At 41.3% G+C, this 25,378-nt stretch overlaps 1 protein-coding gene across 12 annotated transcripts in view; it reads right to left on the minus strand.

The window, feature by feature from the left end:
- PRKG1 (protein kinase cGMP-dependent 1) overlaps positions 1–25,378 on the minus strand; it is a 466,091-nt gene that overhangs the window by 221,865 nt on the left and 218,848 nt on the right. The window contains exons 1-2 of one of the 12 annotated variants that reach the window (XM_040562962.1): positions 8,820–8,836; positions 7,965–7,966 (exon numbers count right to left, since the gene is read on the minus strand). The exons of 10 other annotated variants lie outside the window; for them this stretch is intronic. The gene's annotated coding sequence lies outside the window, so the exon portion shown is untranslated. Of the gene's footprint in view, positions 1–7,964; positions 7,967–8,819; positions 8,837–18,516; positions 18,620–25,378 lie in introns of those variants that run through there. One more of the 12 variants, XM_040562963.1, reaches the window with a different exon arrangement.

Genomic DNA, 25,378 nt, shown 5'->3' on the forward strand with positions numbered 1-25,378 from the left:
TCAGCAAAACGCTGCGTATAATTCTGAAACGTAATACAGTACAAATCAGTGTTGTCTGCAAGTACTGCTAGACTTTGAGATACAAGTTTGAGTAACAGTGTTTTGAGAAACCCAGGGAAGTTGAACCGCACCTTTGGCAGCACACTGGGGATATCAAGCAACTGGAAACCTTGACGAGACGGAAACAACTTCTGAGTGATCAAAGCAGAGATGGTTTGCTAACTGAATGTTATAATAAGGAAATATTTTTAAAAATGTGGAGGTATTTCCCAACAGACACATTTCCATCAGAATGGCAAAATAACCCATCCCTGACCATCCCCTGCCGTCTCAGATAAAGGAGGGTTAAAAGCTTTTGCTTTGCTGCATCGAAATATGTCTCTGCCCTCAAGAAAAGCTTCATTTTGGGGGGCTACATCCATCAAACAATCTCAAAACTCAAGCAAGACCCTGTCCGAACAAGATGTAGGTATCTGAGATGGCAGGATATATCTGAGGAACCTTCAAGGAAAAGGGCAGAAGACACAAAGCCAGGCACTCATGGTGTGATATGACACCAACAGGTGCAAAAGGGTAATGACGAGCACTGGGTCATGTTGTTTAAAAGTCACTGAACTATTTGACAAGATTATAGTGCTTTAATTCTTCATCTGGGGTTTAAGCTATGACTCAAATGCTCATCTCCTCTTTCTTTACATCTTTTCTGCACTTCCAGTTGCTACAGCGTCGTTCTCCCCCTCATTAATTCTGACACATTCAAGTTGTTGAGTGCTGAGCCATGAAAAGAGCACACTAACTACAGTGTTTGGCTGGGAAAAGAGACACAGCAATGCTACAAGCTAATGCAAACCATGGATAATACCCACAGACCAATAAAACAGTCAGAGTTGTGTGAGAACCTTCCTGCCTAGCAAGAAAAGGGACTGTGCTTTGAGAGACACACATGTAAGGTAGATAATTTAGCCTGTCTCTTAAGTTTTTTTCCCCAAATCTTAATTAATAGATGATTACTGAGGACTTAACATGTATGCTTGCCCCAGTCCTTGTCTTTACTTTAGGGATCTGCTGCTGGTGGGACCTGGATAACACAGGGCACCTGGGACAGTCCGCTTCCCCTCCCCTGTTGTGCCAGTGGAAAGGCACCAGAAGCAAGAGCTGTGATCAGCTAAATGAGGGAGAAAATACTGGGGTGCTACAGCTTTTGCTTCCCCCCCCAATCACATTTCATAGCCTGAAATACTAAGCTTTTAGTAGCTCCATTAATTCATCAGCAAATGCTGGCACTTGCTGTTGCAATGCCCATAGAATGAGAAACACAAGTGCAACTTCAGCCCTGCTGGAAAGGCAGAGAAAGTCCCATTTCTGGTTAGCTGGTCCCAGCTCCTGACCAGCTTTACCTCTAGGGAGCAGAGAATCCAGCAGAAGTGACACGTATACGCAGCCATTTAAAGAAGTCTAAACTAAGAGGGGACATTCTTGTTGCAAGCCAGATACAGCTGCTGACATGTGTTGCTGTTCCTAACAAGAGTCAGAAAACGCCCTTGCTTGACCTGCTTCAGCATTTGTCTGTTTTGATGACGCATTTAGCTTAACAAGTTTTAACAAGCACTCATGTTCAGGAGTCTCTGTTACATTTTATTCAGTGCCAGAGTTAATATTTTGGGATATAGTTCGTAAACAAATCATTGCCTCCTCAACAAACACACGTAATTCCAGCCAAAGCCATGGCAGGGATCACAAGCTCACCCTTCCTTGAGAAGGGAATGTTTTGTGGAAGAATTATAGTCCAGCCCTGAGCCTCCACACTTTTATTCCCCAAAGCATCCCACATTAGAACAAGACCATAGCATCTGATGCCTCTTAATCAGATTTAAAATGTCTTTCCAGGGAATTACTTCCTCCCCATACTCTAACTTACAAGCAACTGTGCAGAGAACTCATCACATTCTATTGCTGCTCCTACTTGGTCTTACGACATTTTAGGTTTATTCACCCCAAGACTATTCTCTGTTTTGACATAGCAGCGTAACCAGCAGGGTACACATTCCCCCTGCGCTCCCCAGCACATCCAGCTGCTCAGAGATGATGGGGAGAAGTCTCCAGCACCTCTTCTCCTCCTCCTCCTGCTCCTCAGCAAAGTGGCATTTGGAGTGCAACCCGAGGTGGGGAAATTCGACGCAGGCTGATGAGCCTCGTCCTGTTGGTGTGCAGCTTGAAATCCAAACAGGTCAAAAGGGATCAAAGAAGAGCACCATGTGCTGGCTGCTTGCTGGCTTGTGTGAAATGAGATGGTAGCTTCAATCCAGCTGTGTGAAGATAACGCTGCAAGCAATTAGCAACCCGCTTCCCCTCCAGTGCTTTATTCCTTTCAGCAATGTGCTAAACACAGCAAAAAAAACATGGATTAAATCATTAAAAATAGCCTGCACGAGTGCATGATCCTTCTGGGGAAGGGCGCGGCTTTTTGCTACGCAGGCGTCATGCAATTTAATAAGAGATCCGCTCTGTTCTGGCTACATAGGAGCAGAAGATTTGGCATCCAGTCATAATTTAGCCCATTTGCTTTGCTTTTTCAGTCTCTGATCTCCAAAGAGGGACTTTTGTTGTTTCTGCAGTTGGAAAAGAGCAGGCAACTACAGCCTGAATAAACCAGCAGTCAAACAGCAGTACCATCCAATACAAAAAGCACAGGCAGGGAACTGGAAAAGGGCAATCTTAAAAGATCACTTATGAAACAGAAGGACTAAGCATTATACCTTTTGAAAAACAGGTTTTGTTATTCATTCAATGAGAAGGCAGGAGGAGATGGTATGACATCGCCTTAAAGCAAACAAACAAAAAAAACACATGAACTTCCAAAAACATTGCCATCCCGTTATTTTCCTCAGCACAGACAGCAACGCATGGTCTCTCCACAGCGTTTCACCCCACACCAGAAGCGACACCTTCTCCACCCACCCAGGTGAAATCTACCTGATCCCCCCTCCCTTACTGTGGGGGAAATCCTCTCCTTGCAGGCTTAGCCTGCAGCACACCACAGGGCTACCCGCTGGCTGAACATGGGATTTGCCTGGACTTTGACAGGGTCTCAGCATCCCCATGCCAGCTGGGAATTCAGACAGGTCTCCCCACACAGTCCCTTGCCATCCCTGAGCTATGGGGAACCCTCCAGCCTGCCTGGAGGAGAGGACCCCAACTCCTTGCTCAAATTCTTTGGGACAGCATATGGACAAATTATTAGTGTTTGTCCTGAACCTTCAAATCTTGGTCCTCCAAGCATCTGATCTAGGCAGCGAGAACATTCTGCACAGTCAGAGGTAGATGTTTGCTTCCTTTGATGACAGTGGACTTAAAGTGATTCATGAGAAGCTATTTTCTAAGCCGTTAAATACGTATACGAAGAGAAAATAAGGCTGTGCATTCCATTGGATAAGCTTGTGGGGTTTCAATACATGCTGCAAGGGATAGTTTGGAAAAAGAAAGTTTCCAATATGTTTATTGAAGTCTGTAAGGGGCATACATCTAAAATAGCAGTTGATTAATACATACATCAAATAAAATCTCTTGCTGATTTGCAGAAGCATCATTCCATCATTACAGATCACTTTGACTTCGATGAAAAACACTGCTAACTTAAAACCAGCAGTTGTAGCAGGCATCTCAGTTGTACTGAAGCACTTGAGCTATCAGAAATCATGTTTGAAAACTGAATATTGAAGAACCTTTTTTCTTCCTATAAAGACATTTATTAATTATTTTACAATTTCTCCAGTCCCCAGCCAGCAGCAGTTTTTAATAACTCACGTATCACTTGACGGTGCCTCCCAAAGGCAAGCAGTAATTGAGGTTAAAAAGCACTGAAGGCTGCCTCCTCTGTAAAGTTTGCTCATCTGCTTTGGAGCTAAATACATGTCATTGCTGCTGTTCAGAATTTCAAGTGTTGGTTGTTGTTTTTTCTTAGTTTTGGGAGCCACTAACGAGCACAGCTCTTAAGAGAGGAAGACACAAGAGAGCAGGCCAGCGAGCACAGGAGCCAGTGCAGGTTACCTGCAGCTGGTACGGTGAGGTGCAAAGGAGTAAGGGCAGGAGAGAAGGTGGCCACCAAGCAGAAACCAGGCATGGATCCACCTCTGGACACCTGAAGGCAAACTCAGGGCAGTTCCTGGCTGTACTCCAAAATTTTGTTACCATATGATTGTGCTAACTGTGCTATCTGTGCTAACATTACACGGTTCCTACTGCTACTTGTTCAGCTGCCTGCGGTAGCTGCGTTTGACGTACCTTCACAGCCTGTATTTTTTTCCAGATTCAGGGAATTGTGATGCATTTGCTGCCCAGGATTTTGATTCTGCGAAATGCTGGGGGCTCTGGAGACAATCCAGGGAAGCATGTAAGTGCAGATAAACACTAAGAGAATGAGTAGCTGGACCTCCTGCCCTCCGCAGGATGATTTATGCGCTTACATCTCGCTGCCATTCCATTTATTCAATTAGCTTGGTCTAATCCCACCACTGAAATTACTGCAAACTGACTGAATTAGGCCCCTTCAATCAGAAAGAAATTGTTTTCTATAAGTATAGAAGCTCTACAATGAAGACAGAAATCAGAGATGAGACAGTGAGGACTACAGCAGCGACTTTAATGCTGCCCAAATTCTCCAGTTCTTCCTTGGCATGCCTTAGCCAGCTGAACAAGGTATGTGCCTCATTAGCCTCTGTCATTTTGGCCAGGGAGAATGTAATCCTTAACATTTATTTCTATCTATTTGAATTTTTACAAAGTACGTATTTTTGCGTTCTTCTGAGATGAACCTGCGGCGTATTAAACGTGGTTGTACTGCGTGTATTCAAATGGGGAATCAGAACAGGCTTATTTGAGCAGAGCACTAATAGAAATTAAAAACAACTACTTAAAGCTCTCAAATCTCAGTAAATAACTGTAAAAGCCTTCAACTCCTTTCTGTCTTGATTTTTTCCCCCCCAGTTTTGCTTTCATGATCTTTGGGGGGGGTGGAATGGTTCAAGGCATTATTTAAGTGATGGGAAGCAAAGCATAGAACTGCAACAAGCACTCAATGCACCCTCAGTAATTCCTACGCTAGGAAAAAAAGACAAACATTCTTCTCCCCAAGCCTTGCAGCGTGCCAAATTTCTGCATTTTTACTGTTCTAAAGCTATAAAAAATAACTCCCGAGAAGAGAGATTGCATTTGTGTTCCTACTCCAGACATCTCCCTCTGTGACCTTCCAACCAGCAGATCTGCTTCCCAGAGATCAGAAACAGTGGCCATCAGTTTATGATGCTCAAAAGATAAGATTTCATTGGAAAGTTTTCCAAAACAAAGAACAAGGAAAGCTTACAGCAGTGGAAAGCCATTCCTCTGATGTTATTGAAACAGTTTTGGTACACACTGAAAGTCTCCTCCTTAAAGAAGGCCCTTGACTTGGTTGAAAAACAGTTCTTGGGCCAGTGCAAAAGGTCTGCTTTCTAAAGTTTCTGCTGCAATGTCACAGGATCCTCAAATTCAGCATTACTGTGAAAGTGCAAAATCAGAACTACTGCTAGAGCGTGTTTAACCCCAAAAGAGAAAAGTTACATAGAAATGAGGAAACTTGTTAAAAGGAAATGGAAGAGGGCAGCCAAAAGGGAAAAGAAACATTCAAGGTGGCATAAGAATTGTGTCTCTGCGCCTATGAGAGTTTTGGAAGAAGTATATACCAGCTGTCCCCAAAATGACTTGAAATAAAGCAGTAAAGAACTAAAACGGATAAACAACAAAGTGCAGAAAGATATCAGAAGTAAAAAAAAAAATATATAACCTTGGAAAACGGTGATTGCACCTGAATGAGGGAAAGAAGGAGAAGAGCATGAGCTCTAACAAGAACAGTGCCAAACCACAGCGTAGTACCCAACAGAGGCTGAGAAGCACCTGGCCAAAGGCTGCCCATAAAGCCTTCTGCAGGCAGGGAGCTTCCCCAAGCACCTGAGGGACGTGGAGAGCCAAGTTTTGAAACGAGCACTTGAGGCAGACAAAGTTAGAGCACAGAGGCTGGGTTGAGAGCGCTCAGCAGTGAGGAGCTACAGGCGTTCCCCAGCTGGCTGACTACAAATGGGAGATGTAAGAGAAGCTTTCTCAAATTAAAGCATCAGTAGGAAAGATTTACAGCAAATAGATCCGATGAAGGGTAATAAATTGTCTAGATCAACTCATGCTGCCTTTAACATACACGAACACAAGTTGTTCAGATTGCCAACCTAATCATTTTAGCACATAGCCCATGGTTTAGGTCAGATTTTGCAATAAAGGAAACCAGGGTGGCAAATGTGCTGCAGCTTTTTAAGGGACTCCCAGGGGCTTCAAGCAAACTGCACACCGCTGAGTCCGATTGCTGGTACCAGTCAAGTCAGTACAAATTCAACATGGTGTCAATATGAACAGGTAAGTTGTGCAAGTGGCCTCTTCGCAAAGGCTCTAACAGAAGCTCAGCTGTTGCAGGGTAAAAGGGAATACCCTCTGCTGCATGAGGGCTACAAGGCACAGAGCACGCGCCAAGCCCACAGGGACCTGCGTTGGACTCACGCTGCGATCTGATAAAGAAGGGCAAGGGGAGAGTGAAGGAAAGGGGATAAAGTTTGAGGACTGTGCAACAGCTTCCTGGGGGTAAAAGCTGGTGTGGTCAGGGAGAACATAACCCAAACACAAAATTGGGCTTAGACGCAGTGCTACGAGATGCCAAATAATGCATGAGGGGAAAGCTGCCCATACCAACCGACTACCAACATCCTCCAGTAAAAAAGGCAAAAAAAATAGAATGTAAGCACAAACTGAAAATAAATACGTGACAGCAGTTCAAATAGCCTGCCCTCAACTCACAAAAGTGGAAGCGTCTAAGGTTTTACACAGTTAAATGCCTAAACTAGACAAGACCCTGATAAACAATCAGATAAGAACCCATACACAACTTCAGTCATTTTCTGCAAGCTGCACAAGGATAAACTGCATGCAAATGTATAGGAACTGCCTTTTTTTTTTTTCATTTTATATATTTAGAAGTACAAAGACACTGCCTGCCTTTCCCCACTCCCCTGGTGGTTGCAACTGGAAAACATCCTTTGGAAACTGATTTTCATTTGTAGGATCCGGTACAGCACTGAGATTGAGTTACTGGGGTCTCTGTCATTGTGCCTTAAATTACACTAATACCAAAGCTCAGAAAAAGCAACCAGCAGCACATTTACTATGTGGTTTTGAATCACTGCAGCACATGCAGTTGACCCATGCCCATCACCTCAGCTTGACTACGCTCTCTCATCAGGAAAGGCTTCTTTGGTTTCCACATGTGTGTTACTGGTTCTGCCTTGTGCTGTGTACTGGAAATCAAACTGATGAGCAGCACCAAACCAAACAGCTTCAGCACACTGGATCTGCAACAAGCATCAGTCTTCCCAGAGGAAGAAATCAGGCACGTCTGGCCAGTTTTACATAAATACATACTGATTGGCATTGCAAATATGCCCAGCCTTTAATCCTTCATCAGCTGGATCTTGCAGAAATGTTCCCATTATTTCACCCTGCATCAGTATCAGTGACATTGTAGATTTGCCCATTTATAGATGTTTTAGCCCATATTCAGCCTACATTGGTGCAGAATTGCAAGATTAATCTCACATGAGCATCAGGGGTTAAACCCAGCACCAGGACTGCTGGCAGCACGTCTGCCTCACAGATTTTCATACCCAGCAGGCAGGTTTGAACATTAAATTATCTGTAACTTCTCCAGATTCCCATAAAGCAAGTTCAGCAGTGAGATTTAAAAAAAGGTTAAGGTGCTGGTTCTGCTGAAGCCTGTTTGGAAAATATTTAGATGATGGGCTATTTCTGAGATGAGAGCAAGGTATGATTATCTGCCAGAATCACGTTTTCCTTCCAAAATTTGCAGCTTTTTTGGTAATAGTAGTGATAACATCTTTGACAGGCAAAGACCTCCTGCAAAGGAGGGGCACACGGACAGTCATATACACAGCTATAGGAGGGGTAGAGCTGCTTTTTAGCAACTGACCCACACGTGGCATGAAACTGCTCCCTTACTACCACTATTCTCGTAAGTATCTTGGAAATCTCTTCAAGCCCAAGCAAAGCTTTTGGATTTCAACACTAACATCACTTTTGCGGTGCTTCCAGCTGCAAATACACAACCCCTGTGACTGTTGGCAGGGGTGCTGCTCCCAGGCAATCGTACCCACGTTCAGATGAGTTTGGCATCAAGCAATTTGTGACTCCGTGTTCTACAGCTGCCAGTAACTTCATTTAACAGGATTTTTATAGGAATCCTTTTGGAAAATTACTGAAACCGTGGACCACCTAGACATTCAAGACCTGTTCTCAGGGGGTTATTCTTACCTAATCGTAACTGATCCTCTCCTAGGATTATACTCGTCAATGGGAAGTCAAAAAGTTATCCATGTCATATATAGCATATACATGCCTAAACTGCATAATCATCAAAATATAACTTTATAAGAAGACTCACGATACGCACCAAGAAGTGGAAGCACAGCTCCAACCATTAACACAGGACTCTTTGAAAGAAAGAACTCACACTTTCTCAGTACAAATACGCTCACAATTTTGATTCAAATAACTCCACATTAAGACTTATAGCACCTTTCTTTACACTCCTTTTCCTCCACTTCTGCATTTACTTAATTTTGATTTTTTTTTAGTTACACCTGGTTCATTAGACACATATCTGACCTAACATACTCTAATTCTTAAATTTTGCTTTTAAAAGTACCGACCCATAACAAAGCAGAACTTACATGTATCCCAAAGATGATTCCTGGCCTCTCACAGCTCAGGACAGCAAAGCCATTATCAGATCCTTTGAAACACGACTTCTGCTGCTTACAAGGGTGGCTGCTCATTACATGCAGACACCTGCCAGCTGTTAGGTATTATCCCAATTAACGAGTATTTCATTATTCCCAGCTGTACCAACACCCAAAAACCATCAGCTAAGCTCCAGCCTATGCCACTTGCTGCACCAAAGCTGATTCTTTCCAGAAAAGAAAAAAATGGGGCTGGAAATACCAGGGCTTGCATTTAGCAAGCTGTTACAACCCCAGCATCTATGTAGATGAGGAGAGGACATCTAAAACTGTGTTCTGGCTCCTGTAGGACACTGCTGCTCAATCCTGCAGTTGTAGCAAAGCACTGAAAGCATCAACCAGGTCTAAACAGAAAGAAAATGCAGGTTTCATCAAGTTAACCAGGGCAGACATTTCAATCTTGTTCCTGTAGCCCAGTCCAAAGCCATGCGGAAGGAGGCTCATACGTTTGGGAGACTTTCAAGAGCTGATTTCATTTAGATTGGTTTCTGACATCTGGAAACAAACAAACAAAAAAGATTCTTTCTATTTACCCAGGAAAGCTGTAGTCCAGAGTCTGCAGCCTTGGCCTCTGAAATCAATGCAGAGACAACAAGTTGAACCAGAGTTATGGATGGCGACTTTGGCAGATTGAGACTGCTGTCAGAGCCCTTACCCTTGCGACGAAGGCAGGAACATCACAGAGAGCATCTTCCCTCTCTGCGTGCAGAGAAAACCCAGGAGCACAACCATGGGCAGCAGGGGCTACGCCAAAGGTCCATCTTGTCAGCTGCGGGTGGTTTTTTGAGCCTGACCCCACTAGCTACTTCATTCACACCCCTCAAATTCCTGTAGTGGAGGAAAAAGTGGACAACTCCTCCGTCCTTGGGGTCTTCATGTGGCTCGTCATCGTCCAGACCTCTCTTGTATCTGCTCTGTTGTCTCTTTTATGGATGAAAGAACAGTAGGCCATTGGATATTTCATGTGTTAGATGCCTTCATTACCCTTTTCAATCTTCTTTCAACCTTCCCTGGTTTGACGAGAGATTCTTTGAGACGGGGCAGCCACAAGCCTATGCAGTATTCAACATGGAGGCAAGCCATGGGTTTACAGGAGCTTGGACAGACTTTCCCTCTCTCATTTCTTTTTTGTCACTACTTCCCTCCTAGAGCTCAGTTTGGCTTTTTTTTTTTTTTTTTGAGAAAGAGAGACTGCTAGGCTGACATTTTCAAAGAACAATATATTGCAGACACAAGGCCTCATTCTTAAATTATAAACCTCAGCCCAGACGCCATCAGCTTACACAGAGAAACAGGACTGCTACTCTTGCTGTGCAGCTTTCCATTTATCTGCACTCAATGTCCTTTTTAACACCATCAAATGTTTTCATAAGATGCCCCCAACATTCCTCACAACCAAAACACTACATTTTGATTTTAAAATGGTTCGAGCAGTCTGGATTATCCACAGCAACAGCAAATTTGCAGAGGATGAGGAAGGCAGGGAAGTTCTCTGCATGCTGCCCAGATGCTCCACACGACTGCAAAGACATTTTGGGCATTACAAACCTCGGTCAAACCCCAAATCTGTTGTTATTGTTTTAGCCGCTGTTTTTTGCTGCTTATTTAGCCACAGATCGGCTGAATGCTGTGACCACATATGAGATTATGAGCCAGTGTGCCAGTGGCGAAAAAATACAGCGTATTGTAGCATCCCCCTGAATACTGAAGGCAACAGTTAATCTCTTTTGATGGGACACTTCCATCTGGAGCTGCCAAGCTTTCAGTGGAGCATATTCCTGTTAACGCACTTACTCCAGTGGTCTGCCAGCAGGTTTTTTTTTTTGGATGGTTGTATTGTTAAAATGCCCAGTGTATACGCTAAGCTACTGCCAGCGGAGGTTTGTTGGTTTCTTTAGCTATAATAATCCTCAGCAGTTTTTGTGCTGCTGATCAGCTGTGTTAGCTTAAAGATGAAGAGACACAGAATTGCCTCTGCATTTTGCAGTGAGACCACCACCTGCAGCACAGAGCCAAAATACTTGTCTAAAAATACCCTCTTCTTTCCAAGAGCAGAGGCACAAATGAGACCAGGACAATGTATGAGTGTTGAGTGAAATGCTATTTCTCATGATATCTGAGATTTGTTTCTAGGCATTTGTCATCCTAGAGAGAGACTTTTTTTTTTCTACTACATAGCATAAAAACAGCATACATTTAGATAATGTTTTGTGATAAGTTGCCATTTTAAGTCATTCCCACACCATCAATATGCCCAGACTATTAAATTTGGGGAATAGGAAAAAAAAGGATAAAAGGGAGCATGGCGAAGGACACATATTTGATGGGCCTGCCATGTATTTTATAATGGGATAATCGCTACTCAAACGTTTTGTGATAAAAAGTAAATAGCTACTGATGGTTTTATATTAACCCCACATTAATATTTAATTATAGGTTTTATACTTTACTATATAATTGAGCAGCTATTTGGTTTTCACTGTATTTTATTACAATCCTACCACTTTTCAAAGCAAATAAGCTTTTTCTATGTCTAAAGCCCTTCTTACATCCCATCTCTGCAGAAACATTAACATCTGTAGACATGCTGCAGAAAGGCTCCCCGAGTTTGCTGTTGTATTATATCACAGAGCTTCGCTACTTTTTTATTGTCTGTTACAGAATGTAAGAATTTCAGGCAGGATTTCTACCTAGTGCATTAGATAAATCATGCCGTGGTAGACGTATCTGTTGACAGTCGGTGGATGTCAGCCCATTTGCTGTTCCGTGTTTCTTTTCTTTAAGAGCTGAGCTGCACAGAACTCACAAGGATCAACAACAAGAACACACTGCTGAACACAAAATGCAAACAGTTTCTTGGTTACATCTGGAAATGGGGAAACTCTGGTGTCGTTTCTCTTGTCTTAAGGCTCACGCAATACTTTGGGAGAAAGAGCGAGTGCCCTGGATGATGCCAAACAAAACATGGAAGGGAAGATGGGCATCTCCTCCCGTGATTTACCAGGTATTGCTGCTGCCTTTCTGCTTTGCTGAAACTCAGGAATAACTTTGGTTTCTGATAGCACTACACAGCAATCATCCTTGCTTTTCAACAAGATAAAATACAGTTATTGAAAGGAAAAACCTGCTAAGAGAACCAGTAAATTCTTGCAAATCTGTAAAAACAGAAGCTGCCAACTGCAGAATATGATTGTAATCAGAGCATGAGAAAAGCAGATGTCCTGGAGTTACAATGACAACACACATCACAGTTTTAAAAGCTTGAATACTGTTCTACTTCACATTAGCTCAGCCCACTTGATCCACCCTGAATAACCACGAACAGCCTTCCCGTATCTCACAGGGCTTGGTGTGGTTTTTAATTTATTGCTTTTTATAAAAGAGGTTGGTCCTGTGATGGTCTTCTGCGTCTCTCAGACAAGAACATGCTGCATCCCCAGCGTGCATGGGATCGAGATGGTGGAAGTACCCCCAGCTGCTGCTCCACCATGGATACTACGACCTGGTAACTGGAGGCCAGGCTTGACACTGGGACAGCCTCTAGTTATAATTCATGACAGAAGGCTACTTCTCTCCACCACAGTTATCTTCAGAGGATAAACTGCCTTGGGCAGCTTTCCGCAGTCACTGCTGTGTCACCCACCAATATACAGGGCTGAACATCATTGCCACAAAACTTTGTGTGCAGGCTCATCTCAACTTAGCATGCACTTTTATTATTCTCAGTGGTTGCCCACTGTCAAAACAAGCGCTGGAAATTCAAGCGCTCATATATTCATGCTCAAAATTTGAGAAGGGCAATAAAATCTCTCCCGTAACGCAATGCCCCTGGGCAGCCCGTGTGCTTGCAGTAAACAGTGTGAATCAACCCGAGTTGCTACCTGTCAGATTGCTGAGAAAATTACTCATCAAGGTGCCAAATGCTCTCCAGAGGAATGCCTTTAGTCTGTTTTCATCTTCAGCTCAAAGAGCAAGCGTTGCGTGCACCTGCAAACTGCTGAAGCTCTTGCCTGAACTTTAACTTTTTCTAAACTAAATTCACATACCCTTTCTCTGGGAATCCATGGGGAAATACTCAAAACCATATACTGAAGAAACTGTGTTCTTAAATTGGCAGTACTTTATGATCCACCCATAAAATAACAATTATCAGACAGGCACATCAACCTCCTGGATAGTGATGGAGTACACACTTGGATTTCGGTCTCCTTGGAAGCCACAGCACATCCAGACAACAGAAAAAATGAAACTCTCATCTTTCTAGGTTCTATTTTTAGCAAAACATACCAAGTTATCTGAGGAATGAAACAAAATATATGAAATTACCCTTAACACATTGTTTGGTTTCACAGGCTGGACTAGTTCATAAAGAAACAAGCTACAAACAAAGAACACATCTAAATTTAAAAACACAGAAGTGCTAGAAAATGTATTTCCAATTTAACAAGCTTCATATTCCTGTTCTGGCCAACTTTGCTACATACTACAGAGAATAGCTTTGGCTGCTCTTATGCAGCTGCAATGATATGGCAAAACAGTGCAAGGTATCTTACAATGATTGCCTTTCAACACACAAATAACATCTTAACTATTGATAGAAAGAAACAAACAAAAAAAACAACTTAAAACTGGATGATTTCACCTCTTGAAAATAAATAGTTTTGTGCTTTCATCATATTTTCTGCCACTGAGCCAAGCAATGGTCCCTTTGAGGGCTGGAACTTAATTCCACGATAAGCAGCAGAAATGGGAGAAAAGTTAAAAAAAAAAATCTGAATTAAGGAGATATATTTACACAGTTTTGCACTTCTGACTGCCAGTCTCTGTATTTTATCATCACCATCAAAGGCTCCCAACCCACAATTACTACTGGCTAATGCTGAGCTATTTTGTACAGACGGGAAATCAGAAGCCCTGCTCCCATGGAGGCTTGGTGACAAGTTACAAAGCTTTTGAACGGGTGGTGTCTGGCTGCCCAGGTAGAAGTGCTGAGATAGGTAGATCTATACGTGCTTTGTGGATAAGGGCAAAGCATTTGTCTTATGGAGAAAAGGTTTTAGTCTCCAAGCATCAGTTCTTCCCAATTCAGATCCTTCAATGACAGCAGAGATGTTTAAAAAACAACAACCAAATAAGAAATTACAAATAAAAGGAAAAGCACAGACTATATATGAGCTCTAGAAACAGTGTGCAATCCCAGGTTAGGTTTAGTTTTAAACTAATTTCCAGAGAAAGTTAGGATCACAGTTTAGGTGCTAAGGGTGCTGAACTCCAGCACAACCTTCTCACAGACAAAAGGCAGAATTATTATTAATCTGCGTATTTGTGCCAGGTTTCTGACATCTCTGGGTGAAACATCATGAAAGCCAGAAAGGGAAAACAATTAACTGCTAAATGGTAAAAACTGGTTCATTGGACATCCACGCTCCAGCAGGATGGGTCACAAACACATGGGCAGCCCTGAGATTAAAAGCTTAGCACGAGTTCAAATGAAATAACCTGCCTAGTATGCTAAGGATATCAACAGAATAGGGTCTGGTTTGTATGTTAATGTACGGAATATCTATTTAAATGGGCTTTAACATGTATCTGTGTTTAATAGATCGATACATTTGTGTAGTGCATGTGATGGAACAAGTCAGACTGTGAACTGAAAGTGACGAAGGAAAGCAAAGGAGAATGAGGAGAATTGCCTAGATTTCAGGTCTAGCAATTATTTTCCCCCTAGAAAGAAACAGTAATCACCATCTTTTGCAGTTTGCTAAGAATATAGAAATTTGGGTGAACCTTCATGCTAGAGTGCAATTAGATGAACCTCAGACACTGTCACAGCTTTTGTACTTGCATCGTGTTTCCACCACCACTTTGCCTAACTCATTGCACAGCTCAGTACTGCACCTAACTGGGCCAAAGAGCTACATCCTCTCCATTTCAAGAATTTTTAAATCATTCTACGCTATTCTGAATATCAGTAATGGCAATATTTTATATTACAAACTAGCTGAGCAACATTAGACCAACAAACATGCTGAGCAACATTTTTGACCGAGTATGCAGGCTGCGAACAAACTCTACCCAAGTGAAGTAATTTAGCCTGAAAAGAAAACAGAAACACCTTCAAGTGATGCATAAGGAATATTAAGCATTAAGTTGTTGTATGTTGAAACAAATACCATTAAAAATGCCACCTATACCACTCTGGGATGCCAAAGCTTTCATCAATATCATTTCATGAATACTGTTGTGCCTTAATCCTATTTCTTATACACTGGTCATTTCTATGTATGCATCAGTTTGTTTCCTCTCACATCTCTGTTCGAATAAATTCTTGTATTACGGACCTCCACTGCTAAAAATCCAAGCAAGAAAAACCTTAAATCTCCCATTAACAGCAGGGAAAGAGAATTTTGGGTTGCAAAAACAGAACCAAGCTGGAAACTGTTGTTCTGCTGGTTCCCTGCACGGAAGCGCGTGGGCTGGTGTTTTTCTTTGAAAAGGCAGAGAAATGCTCACTTGAAGCTGAACTGATTAAATTCCTCACTTCAGGTGTATTCAAAAACAAATCTGAGAATTAATAAATACATGTAAAATACTTCAGAAAAGCTTCCCTTAGTACTCATGTTAAATAAGCATATCTAGGTAAAGCCAGCACCACTGCTCCTAGCTCAGACCTAAGCAAAGCTCTAAAAGCATCCCATTGCAAGTACTTAAAACTTCCAGGAAAACTCTTATAAAAAACTGGCAATAAAACGGAAGAAAATCTCAACACTTTTCAACATCTTCAGGCAAGCTCTCTGCCAGCTCACATCATACGGGACATGCAGAACTTTCACACCCCACAAACCCTCTAACCAGGGAAGATTTTTACACAATACGATGAAAAAGAGAAAAAAAAATAATGTCTTCTTTCTGGCTCTTCAGCCCCCAAAGTGCACTCTGTATTGCACTGGACCCATCTGGCGTTAATACATCCTCTTTCTTCAACCAGAAATAGCTTCTCCCGCTTGCCACCAAAGCAGCAAATGCCTTCCAAGTACACGACAGTTGCCAAAGGATGTTGCTGTCTGAAGACAAACCGTGGCAATGCCGACCAGGATAACTCTCTTGCTCAGACAGTGAGGCTGCTCACATTCAGATAGCTCCTCAAGGATCTGCAGAGCTTACTCAAATATTTTACAAATAGACAGGGAGAGCAGCTTTGACAAAAAAACAATTATGGATAGGCAATTCTGCTGATGAGAAAATCACTGATTTTGGCCATGAAAACAGCACACAGGGCATGTTAAGCAGATTAAGAGAGCTGGACTTTTAAAACATGTTCTGATGGCTAAAATTATCCTCTAAAATGCACAGGGGTTGGTTTGCTTTCTGATTATCACTGCAAGTATGGTTTAAAGATATATATGCAGGAAGATAGCTTTTAACTATGAAGTCCTTAGACTTCATATAGTTAACAACAAAAATTAAACAATCAAAGACTGTATGTTTAACAGTGCCTAAGAGTCTTCTGGAGAATTATACCTTAAGAAGACAGCAATTTGCTTCTTCATATACTGTCTTTATTCCTAAATGTTCAATGTCAGTCATATAAAACTGTATTGTGGTCACAATGCTTTCTTCACGGCATTTTTGCCTGTACACTGCCTGCAGGACACAGCCTTTAGTATTATATTCATCAACTTTATTCATGCCTTAGAAACTTAGTTCATATATTTACTCCCTATCCCCCAGTTCTTTAGCCAGGCTATGCACACAGGAGACACTGAACAAAGTTTAGGCATGCTTGATACAATACATGTTGTCCTTAGAGCCTCTGCAAGTTGAAAATTCAAGCTAAGAGTAACAAAATTTGCATGCAGTTAAATATTCCTGTTTTCTTGATATTTCAGAGCAGCTCAGAAGCACCATGTGCTGGAGGCAGAGCCCTGCTGGGATGCCTGCGGTGTTGTGCAGAAAACAATTCCCCAACACCAAACCCATGCACAGGGCTGTGGATAGTTTCCCATGAGTGTTCATGCTGTGCTATGCCAACCCTACCCTCTAAAATTCAATTTTAGGACAGAACTGAAAATAAATGCAACTGTTTTATCCAAAATCCTTGCAGCTTCTTCTTCCTATAAAGAGAATGACATGTGTCAATTCTACTTGGTCTCACTCTTCCGCAATCCTCACATTTCCAATTTTTAGCCAATCTTTAAGTATCTTTGGGAAAAAAAAAAAAAAAGAAAGCCAGAGAAAGTATGAAAGGTATATAACTTTTTGCAAATTGGACCCTGCTGCATTTGCTGCTTCTTCTCTTGGAGTAAGATTTTAAGGCCTCCATTTATCCTTTCAAGCTGTCCTCACTTTGTATTACAGTGTAAGATGTTATGAATGTTAAGCAAAAGTATTTTAGAAAAGAAAAAAAAAATTCAGTGGTTATCATATCCCATCCTGTCAAAAGAGCAGTAAATTAACATAATTATTACCTAAGTTCAATTATATTCAGCTGAGGCCAGAATGGCAATGACACTGTCAAGTGTAGAAATTCATCTATGACAGTGAAATGCATTTATATTTTTAACCTGCAATTCTTGTACTGAAGGCAAGGAGTCCTTCCTTGAAAACAAGTCATTTTGTCAAGAGATGGTGACACGAACGTATCATTGCTAGAGAGCTTGACTCACTGCAGTTTACCTATAACAGAAAAGAGTCGGTCCACCATTTCCTTTCCTAAAATACAGGAAACGACAGCTTTCTGCTTGCCAGAAATAATACTTGGAATTCCTATAAGTCCCCAGTACAACTCCCTATTTCGCACTCTCAGCTCTCACATTCACTGTTTGAGGGCACATTTACAAGAAGCATCTCCGAAGAGATTGCCCTGCCACCACTAAAATCTTTGACTACGGACGGAATACGATGGAAATCTAGAGCTCTCATTAGTAATGTTCTTAGGAATAAAACTGCCAGGTTAGAAATTGGCAGTCTGATTTAATAATGTCTAATCCAGGATTAAATACAGAGTACAATGACAGTTCTTTCTGTCTCAGGATGCATGTGACATTGGAGAGGAAGTATGAGGTGTGGGGATAATTGCTTTGCCAGCCCATGGTGACGATGATGCATGTGCATAGCTTACCCCTAACCTTAGCAGAGGTTTTTGTGAAACAAAGGCTTTACGCTGGTGAATGGGATGTGAAAGCTAATGTACTCAGTTTGTCACATCAAGATTATTAATTGTTGTTATTATTATTATTTTGCTAGCCTAGCCTTGTAAGCAAGTAGGGCTTACTTGCCAACTCTGCTTCCCAATCTGTCTGTCCATCTGGATGGCTGTCCATCACACCCCAGCCCCAGTATCACAGCCTCAAGAACACCAATTAATGCTTCCTAATGCCAGCTTAGCTTAAGGTACTAGTCTCAAAGATGCCAAGTTCTCAGAAATGTCCTTAAAATCAGCAGAGCTGGATCACTCATGGTGCAGCTCACAGGCTGTCCTGTGGATGTCCTTCTGCCAACCAGTCCCACCCATGCCTGGCTGCTGGGGAGGCAAGTGGCATGGTGAAACATGGATTTACAGCTAGTATCTAAAGAAGGACACAGTTCAACAGCAAAATCCTGTGTTAGAGCTGAGTTGAACATGTACCTGTTTGCTTGAAGGGCACTCAGACTCGCTAGCATCTTGTTACTGGCTCGGCGATGCATTTCTTGCACGGAGCATCCAGACTTGGGGCAAGCCCGAGCGCCCTTCCAGCAACGCATCTTCCTGCTCCTTGGCTTCCTTGCAGTTGTTACATAGATATGGCATATGTTTCCTACAGCACAGGTAGGGCAAAAAATACACATACATTCCTAAATTATTCGAAAAATGGTCAAAAGAGGTAAATCTAAATGAATGTCATCAAAACAGCCGACAGCATTTTATGGGGCCAAGCAGTGAGACAGCTTTTCTGTACTGTTTCCATAGCACAGGCGGCCTACAGCACACCAGGATCTGCCCAAGACACAAAATACAGCAGTACTGACTATGGTACATGTTTTCTGTATCTGTTTTTTTCCTTTCTGAGCTGGTAATTGCTGTGTGGATGGGCTATGGCTATCAAACCCAGGCTGCTCAGCTGACTTCTTCCAATGTCTGAGCGAGCTGAATGCCTGAGGGTTGGAAAATTATTCTGTGAATGCTTATGACAAGTCCAGAGCAACAATAAAGACACTGCGGTTCATATGATAAGAAAAAGAAAAGGGAAAAAAGGCATTAACTCCGAACCTCAGGCATTCATCTCATCAGAGAAGGGCTGAAAAGCCAGCCTGACCTCACTGGTAAAATGCAGAATAACCACAGGAGACAGCTGATCGCATCGTACTGCTCAGAGGAGCAGTACCAAACCCAGCCAAGCACAGGCTCGGGATGGAATGGGGCTGTGGGGCGTCCGTGCAGGTGTGGGGAGGTCTCCAGTCCCAACCCAGCCCCAGACTGCTCAACATCAAACCCTTCCCCCATGCCGTCTACATCCACCTGAAAACCGGCTTGGGACCCAATACTCCCTGGCTAGAAAGCTCTCAGCACTACAGCCAGTGAAAGTCATCTCAGAATTATTACTTTTTTAGGGTGTTGCTTTTTTGTGGGTTTGTGGGGCTGGGCTTTGCTCCTTTGCTGGTTTTCTTTCGGCTGGTTGCTATCAAGCATAAATGTAAAATGAGCCTTAGCCAGAATCAGATTTTTGGCTGCAATACCAGACACTGACCGTATCCTGGGAAGGAAAGAGCCTGCTTCTTAGGGAAACTCTGGTGCTTTGTTTTGCCTTTTTTTTTAATTTTTTTTCCTGAGAGCTACTCAAAATGTTTTGTATTTGTTTTCTTTGAATTTATAAAAGGATAACCAAAGTGAGAGCTGGTTCTTGTCTAACAATAATCTGGACAAAAAAAAAAATTTGAACTTAAACTTTAAAAAATATAACATCTTTTTATGTATTTCAGTGGCATACTGAAACAGATAAAAACTTAATTGCACTTTTTTTTTTCAATTTAAGTACCGCAGGACATAAAAGTGATGGCTTCATTCCATTCCCTTGAAATATTGCAGGGAAAACCTGAAACACAATGTTGAAATTTGAAATTGAAACATTTATGGTTCTCCAAGTATTATTTCCCCATGGATACTAGAAATATCTAAATCTATTAAATCCTACATTAAATCTGGACAAAAAGGACAAATGGCCATGCACTGCTTCAGATACAGATAAATCAATACAGAGACTTATCACGTATCAAAACAAATACTTTCTGTATACAGATATATATATCTACATGTAGAGATATATAGATATCTATGGATATAACGTATACCTATTTAATGTGGCTCATTAGCTGCCAAGACTGTATTATTTGTGTCCATAAGGCTAGTGGCTCTGTTTTCTGGATTAGTATTTATGGAGCTGAGCAACAATGTCAACATTTCCATGAGTGAATCAAAGCAAGACCCAGTGCTGATGGATGGATGAGGAAAGAGATTTTGATAGCCAACGTCATAAAGTCACGTAAGAATAACAACTGCCCTCAGACTGAAGGGTTGTCAGACAGCAGCATGTCTCGTCTCCCTTTAGGTTGTCAGTGTGTGAGGAAGGAAAATTAAATATATATATATAGACTGCTGGTTATGAAGACGCTAGAAGTGCAACTATCTAAAATGAAAAAAACACTCGTACAAATTCACCTGTAGGCTCTCTGCTCAGCAGTTGAATTTACTATTTTTTATTAAACTGATTTAAATTAAAATATGCAAATCCTATTAGAAGTACATAAGACGTGGAGTCTAAGGCCATATCACTACTTTTAGTTAGGGTCGTATACGACAACCTGATCTGGGAGTCAATCAAAATCACTCTGTTACTGAAGGAACTCAAATTTCTTATTCTTCACCAGGAATTCAGTCTATTTTTGGACTTATATCAAACTCTGTCAGTTGTAGTCTACTCTGAAATCTGAAAAGCCTACCGTACATGACGCCAGAACAGGAAAGAAATCCCAGTGGTTTGTCACACACCAGCACTTCATCTGCAAGGCTTCCTACCTACTGAATTACATCTATTATGCGCACAAGCAACCATCAAACTGGTAAAGTTTGTCCAAGCCTTCAAATCAACTTCCAAGACATGGCTGAATAAATAGGAAAGCCTGTAAGAAGACATTAAAATCCATCTAATTGACTTAGGCACCTAAGTCCCATTTTGCAATGCTCATTACAAAGGAAGAAGCCAAGGTCCCATTGATTTTTTAAATGGTGCTTTGGTTCCTAGATGTCTGGTGCTTCTGAAATGGGAGCTAAGCACTTTAGCTGATTCCCCATTTTTAAGCATTTATGCATAGTACAGACTGCATTACTATATTATTTTCCCTTTCTCAATAATGGAAAAGAAGTTACAAACCACTGAAACCACAGGGAAACAACCACAAGACATGACAGTGCTTTGTAGAGACAACTCAACTCTAGTTGGACCAATTAACATGGATTTTGACATAGGTTTCATTTCCAAATATGCCAGGACACCATCAGTCATCCTCATATTACCATTCATCCCAAACTGCTTATGCTGGTGTTTCACAGTCATCAGTAAAACATCCCTTCACTTGGTTTTCTGGGCGGTCAGTGGTACACAGCATCTGTTTAACACCCTCCATTTATTATTACTCAAATGTTGCTGATACACGTATTGCTCACGGGTATATTCTGAAGGTCTGTGTCTCCTTACCTCCTCAGCTCACCTCTCCTGGACAACCAGTATCCCCCTCCACCAGCTTTCGAGGAATACAACTTCTCACTTCCAGACTCAGTAGTGCTAATTAAGTCAAACTGTTGATTACACACAGTCTTCCAGTATCTTGTTTATTCCTCATTATCAGCATACAGATATCCAAGATACCCATTCACTAGCAACTTTTTGAGGTTTTTCTTATTTTTTCGCAAAATAAAAAGCACATCTCCTGAAACAGTTTTAAACTGAAAAAGAAATACATCAGTGTGCACATACGCAGAAAACACTCCCTACCATTATAAAGCAATCCAAACTTCTCTATTCATCAAAAACAAGCTTATCACGTAGTGGTCTTATCTGCAGCTGAAGAAGTTTTATGCTGACAGTCTAAAAAGCAATTTCCTGTATTTTACTATAATACGCTTGTAAAGGAAAAAAAGATTTTAAAGTTTTTTTTAGACACTCGGAATCTTTCTCTGATAACTCAAATAGAAAACTTTGGAAAAAGTGATCATAGCAACGGTACAATCCTATGATATTTTAAACATCTCTAATGCTTTCTGAAGTCCGTCAAGGTAGAGGATGCTCAGCTTCAACCCTAATCAAAGAATCACAGAATCACAGAATGGTTGAGGTTGGAAGGGACCTCCAGAGATCGTCTAGTCCAATCCCCCTGCTCAAGCAGGGTCACCTAGAGCATGTTACACAGCATTGCATCCGGGAGGGTTTTGAATATCTCCAAAGAAGGAGACTCCACAACCTCTCCGGGCAGCCTGTTCCAGTGCTCTGTCACCCAAACTATAAAGAAGTTCTTCCTCATATGGCGATGAAACCTCCTGTGGTTCAATTTATACCCATTACCCCTTGTCCTACCACTGGTCACCACTGAGAAGAGTTTGGCCCTATCCTGTTCATATTGTCCCCTCAGTTATTCATAGAGGTTGATACCCCCAGGTCCCTTTCTGCAGAGCTGCTCTGCAGCAGGTCAGCCCCCAGCCTGTACTGTGTACCCCTGCAGTGCACCCACATTTCCCTTAGTCTTCCTTTTGCTGCTGATGTATTTGAAGAAGCCCTTCTTGTTGTCTCATATGTCTCTTGCTAAGTTTAATTCTAACCAGGCCTTGGCCTTCCTCATTGCATCCCTGCAATGAACTCAGCCACTGTCAGCCTGGAGTTCTTTAAGTTAGGATAAGTTATTACATGAGTCTTACTATGTCAGTGTGTTTATATATATGACTATATATATGTGTACATAATATATATGTATATATTTATATATATGTATTTATATATACATACACACACACAAATCACAAACCTTCCCAGACTGGCAAGATTTACCTCATACCCAACAGTGTGACAGACTTTTCAATGACAGAAATGTTATCAGGAGCAAAAATAAAGTAATTTTTCAGAGAAACACAGAAGGTTTCAGTATATTGTACCATGAATAGTTAATAGCATAAATATTATTTATTGGGCATGTGTACAGGATTCATTTTGTGATTAAAAATGCTAGTACTCAGTTCTCTTCTACATGAAAAAGTTACAGCTCTCAAGAGGGAACCCTAAACTTCTCATTAGATACCAGAGCTGATTTTCAGCTTTATATAATTTCAGATAAAGAAGCCCACGAGATACAGAGATTTAAAATGGGAACTAATTTCGGCAAATATTTAACTGACAGGAATTAGGCAATAATTAACAAACAAATTAAAGTATTCTAAAAAATTCTGCGTTTGCTGAGCACAGAGTACCATTTACACTATAGTTCAGCCTTTGGGAGCTCATCTCTCCTTCCAAAAACATATACTCATTCTCTCATTGCAGTAAGGTAATAAGCACAAAATTAATTTACAGTAAAACAAAATTTACTCAGAGAAGTTTGAAGAAATTACAAACCAAAATCAGTGCTGTTGTACAAAGCACAATCTGAAACCCAGAGCTATTTTAACACCCAGTAGGTCTCAGTCTTAAGAAATTTATTGCACAGACTCTACATGGTGCAGTGCTTCTGCTCTCAAAACAGTTTTGTGTCCAAATACATCTCTCCCCATGGAAAAGGCCTTTGCTGCCTGTAATATAACAAGCAATCCTGCACTCCTGGCCATGGGACTTACACACAGGTGGTTGCAGGCTGATGCTCTGTCCCTGCCCAAGCACAAGAGCCACTGCAAAAGTCCTCGCTGCCAATTTTAATGGGGTCTAAATGATGACATCAACGTGCTGTGACTAAAATTCTATCTGTACCAGAGATGATGATTTTGCTCTTATTTATTGAAAAGTAATTAGCAATGTTTGCCCATCAAGACACTATATCGCTTCGTTTTAGAGAGTTTAAATTAGCTTCTATTAAAATTGTTTCATAAGAGCTATGAAATTGGTTGGTAGGGCACTGGATTAAGTCAGAAACATCAAACAAACAGAAAGTAAATAATCTTTTTCCTGCTGGATGGAAGGCCCCATGCTGGTAATGTGCACAGTATGTTTCCCAATTATATTACTGGTGCCTGGTATGTAACACGCACCAATTTTAATCATGGGAATAGATACCTGACACTTTGAACCTCAACTGAAAGATTCCCACACCTAAGAAATGATGACTTCAAGTATCATTAGACTTGATTTAGCAATTATTAAAGGTGATTTGTGGCCAAGTTTTTGAACTACAGATCCAATTCTTTTCCTGCTTGAGTATATTTCCACAGAGGAGTGAGGTCAGGACAATACCACGGGCAGCAAGGATGCAGCATATATAGCATATATGCAGCATATATCCATTGTACCTGATGAATCTTAGGATGGCAAAAGGAAAACAAAACCACACACCTACATATATGAAGTGAAGGACCTCCAGAATACTGGATGAAGGTACACCTCCATTTAAACCAGAGCAATTTTATATTCTTGAATGGCTGGCATTACAGACAAGCATGTTCTCAGATCTGAGTTCAAAACTGTATTGTATTCCAACAGTGACACTTACCATGCTTGATTATACTGGGCTTTTGTGTTGTTTTTGTTTGTTTGTTTGTTTTAATAAAGATTTGGCACTGGGGAAAGAGAGGAGGAGAGGTGGCTGGCTATAGGGACTAGTAACACAAAGAGGATTTCGATTTCAGGCATCTCTATCTTCCATGATGCAAGACCAAAGTGAGGATATTACTTCTACAAAAGGCAACCAACTGGCAGAAATCATCTTGCTGGATCATAGGCTGGAGAATGGCTAACGCTGTTAAAAGCATGTAAGACTATGCAAAGTAGGCGACATACAGGAGAAGATGTAAGTTTAACTTGGTGATCAGCATCACAACAAAAATACCTTTTTCTTACTACGCATTCTCCTCTGGTATCCCAACAACTGCTTACTTTTCAGTCTTAAAATATGCATGTTATAATGAGCTTTACTAATAATTGGTACACTACATTTTCTCTCCACTCCTTTCTAAATAAATTCTCATTTCACATGTATAGAAATAGAATTAAATGATATATTTGCAAAGCAACTCATCTGACTTCTTAATTTCACTAGTTTATCATTTCTTACAGTTCATAAACTCTTTTGTAGTCGAGTTATTCTCAATTAACACTTGCAGAAGTAAGAGGGTAGATGCTGTTAGAAAAATCCCTATTTTGGGAAAAAAATAGAAAATCCCTTTGATGCCAACAGGTGAGATAAATTGATGCATGTCTGAGGGACAGTTTTGCTGGAAGGATGCTTTGTAACAGGGACTAAATCCAACTGAGGACTTCAGT

This window comes from Cygnus olor, chromosome 7 (assembly GCF_009769625.2).
Source record: "Cygnus olor isolate bCygOlo1 chromosome 7, bCygOlo1.pri.v2, whole genome shotgun sequence".
Lineage (NCBI taxonomy): Eukaryota > Metazoa > Chordata > Aves > Anseriformes > Anatidae > Cygnus > Cygnus olor.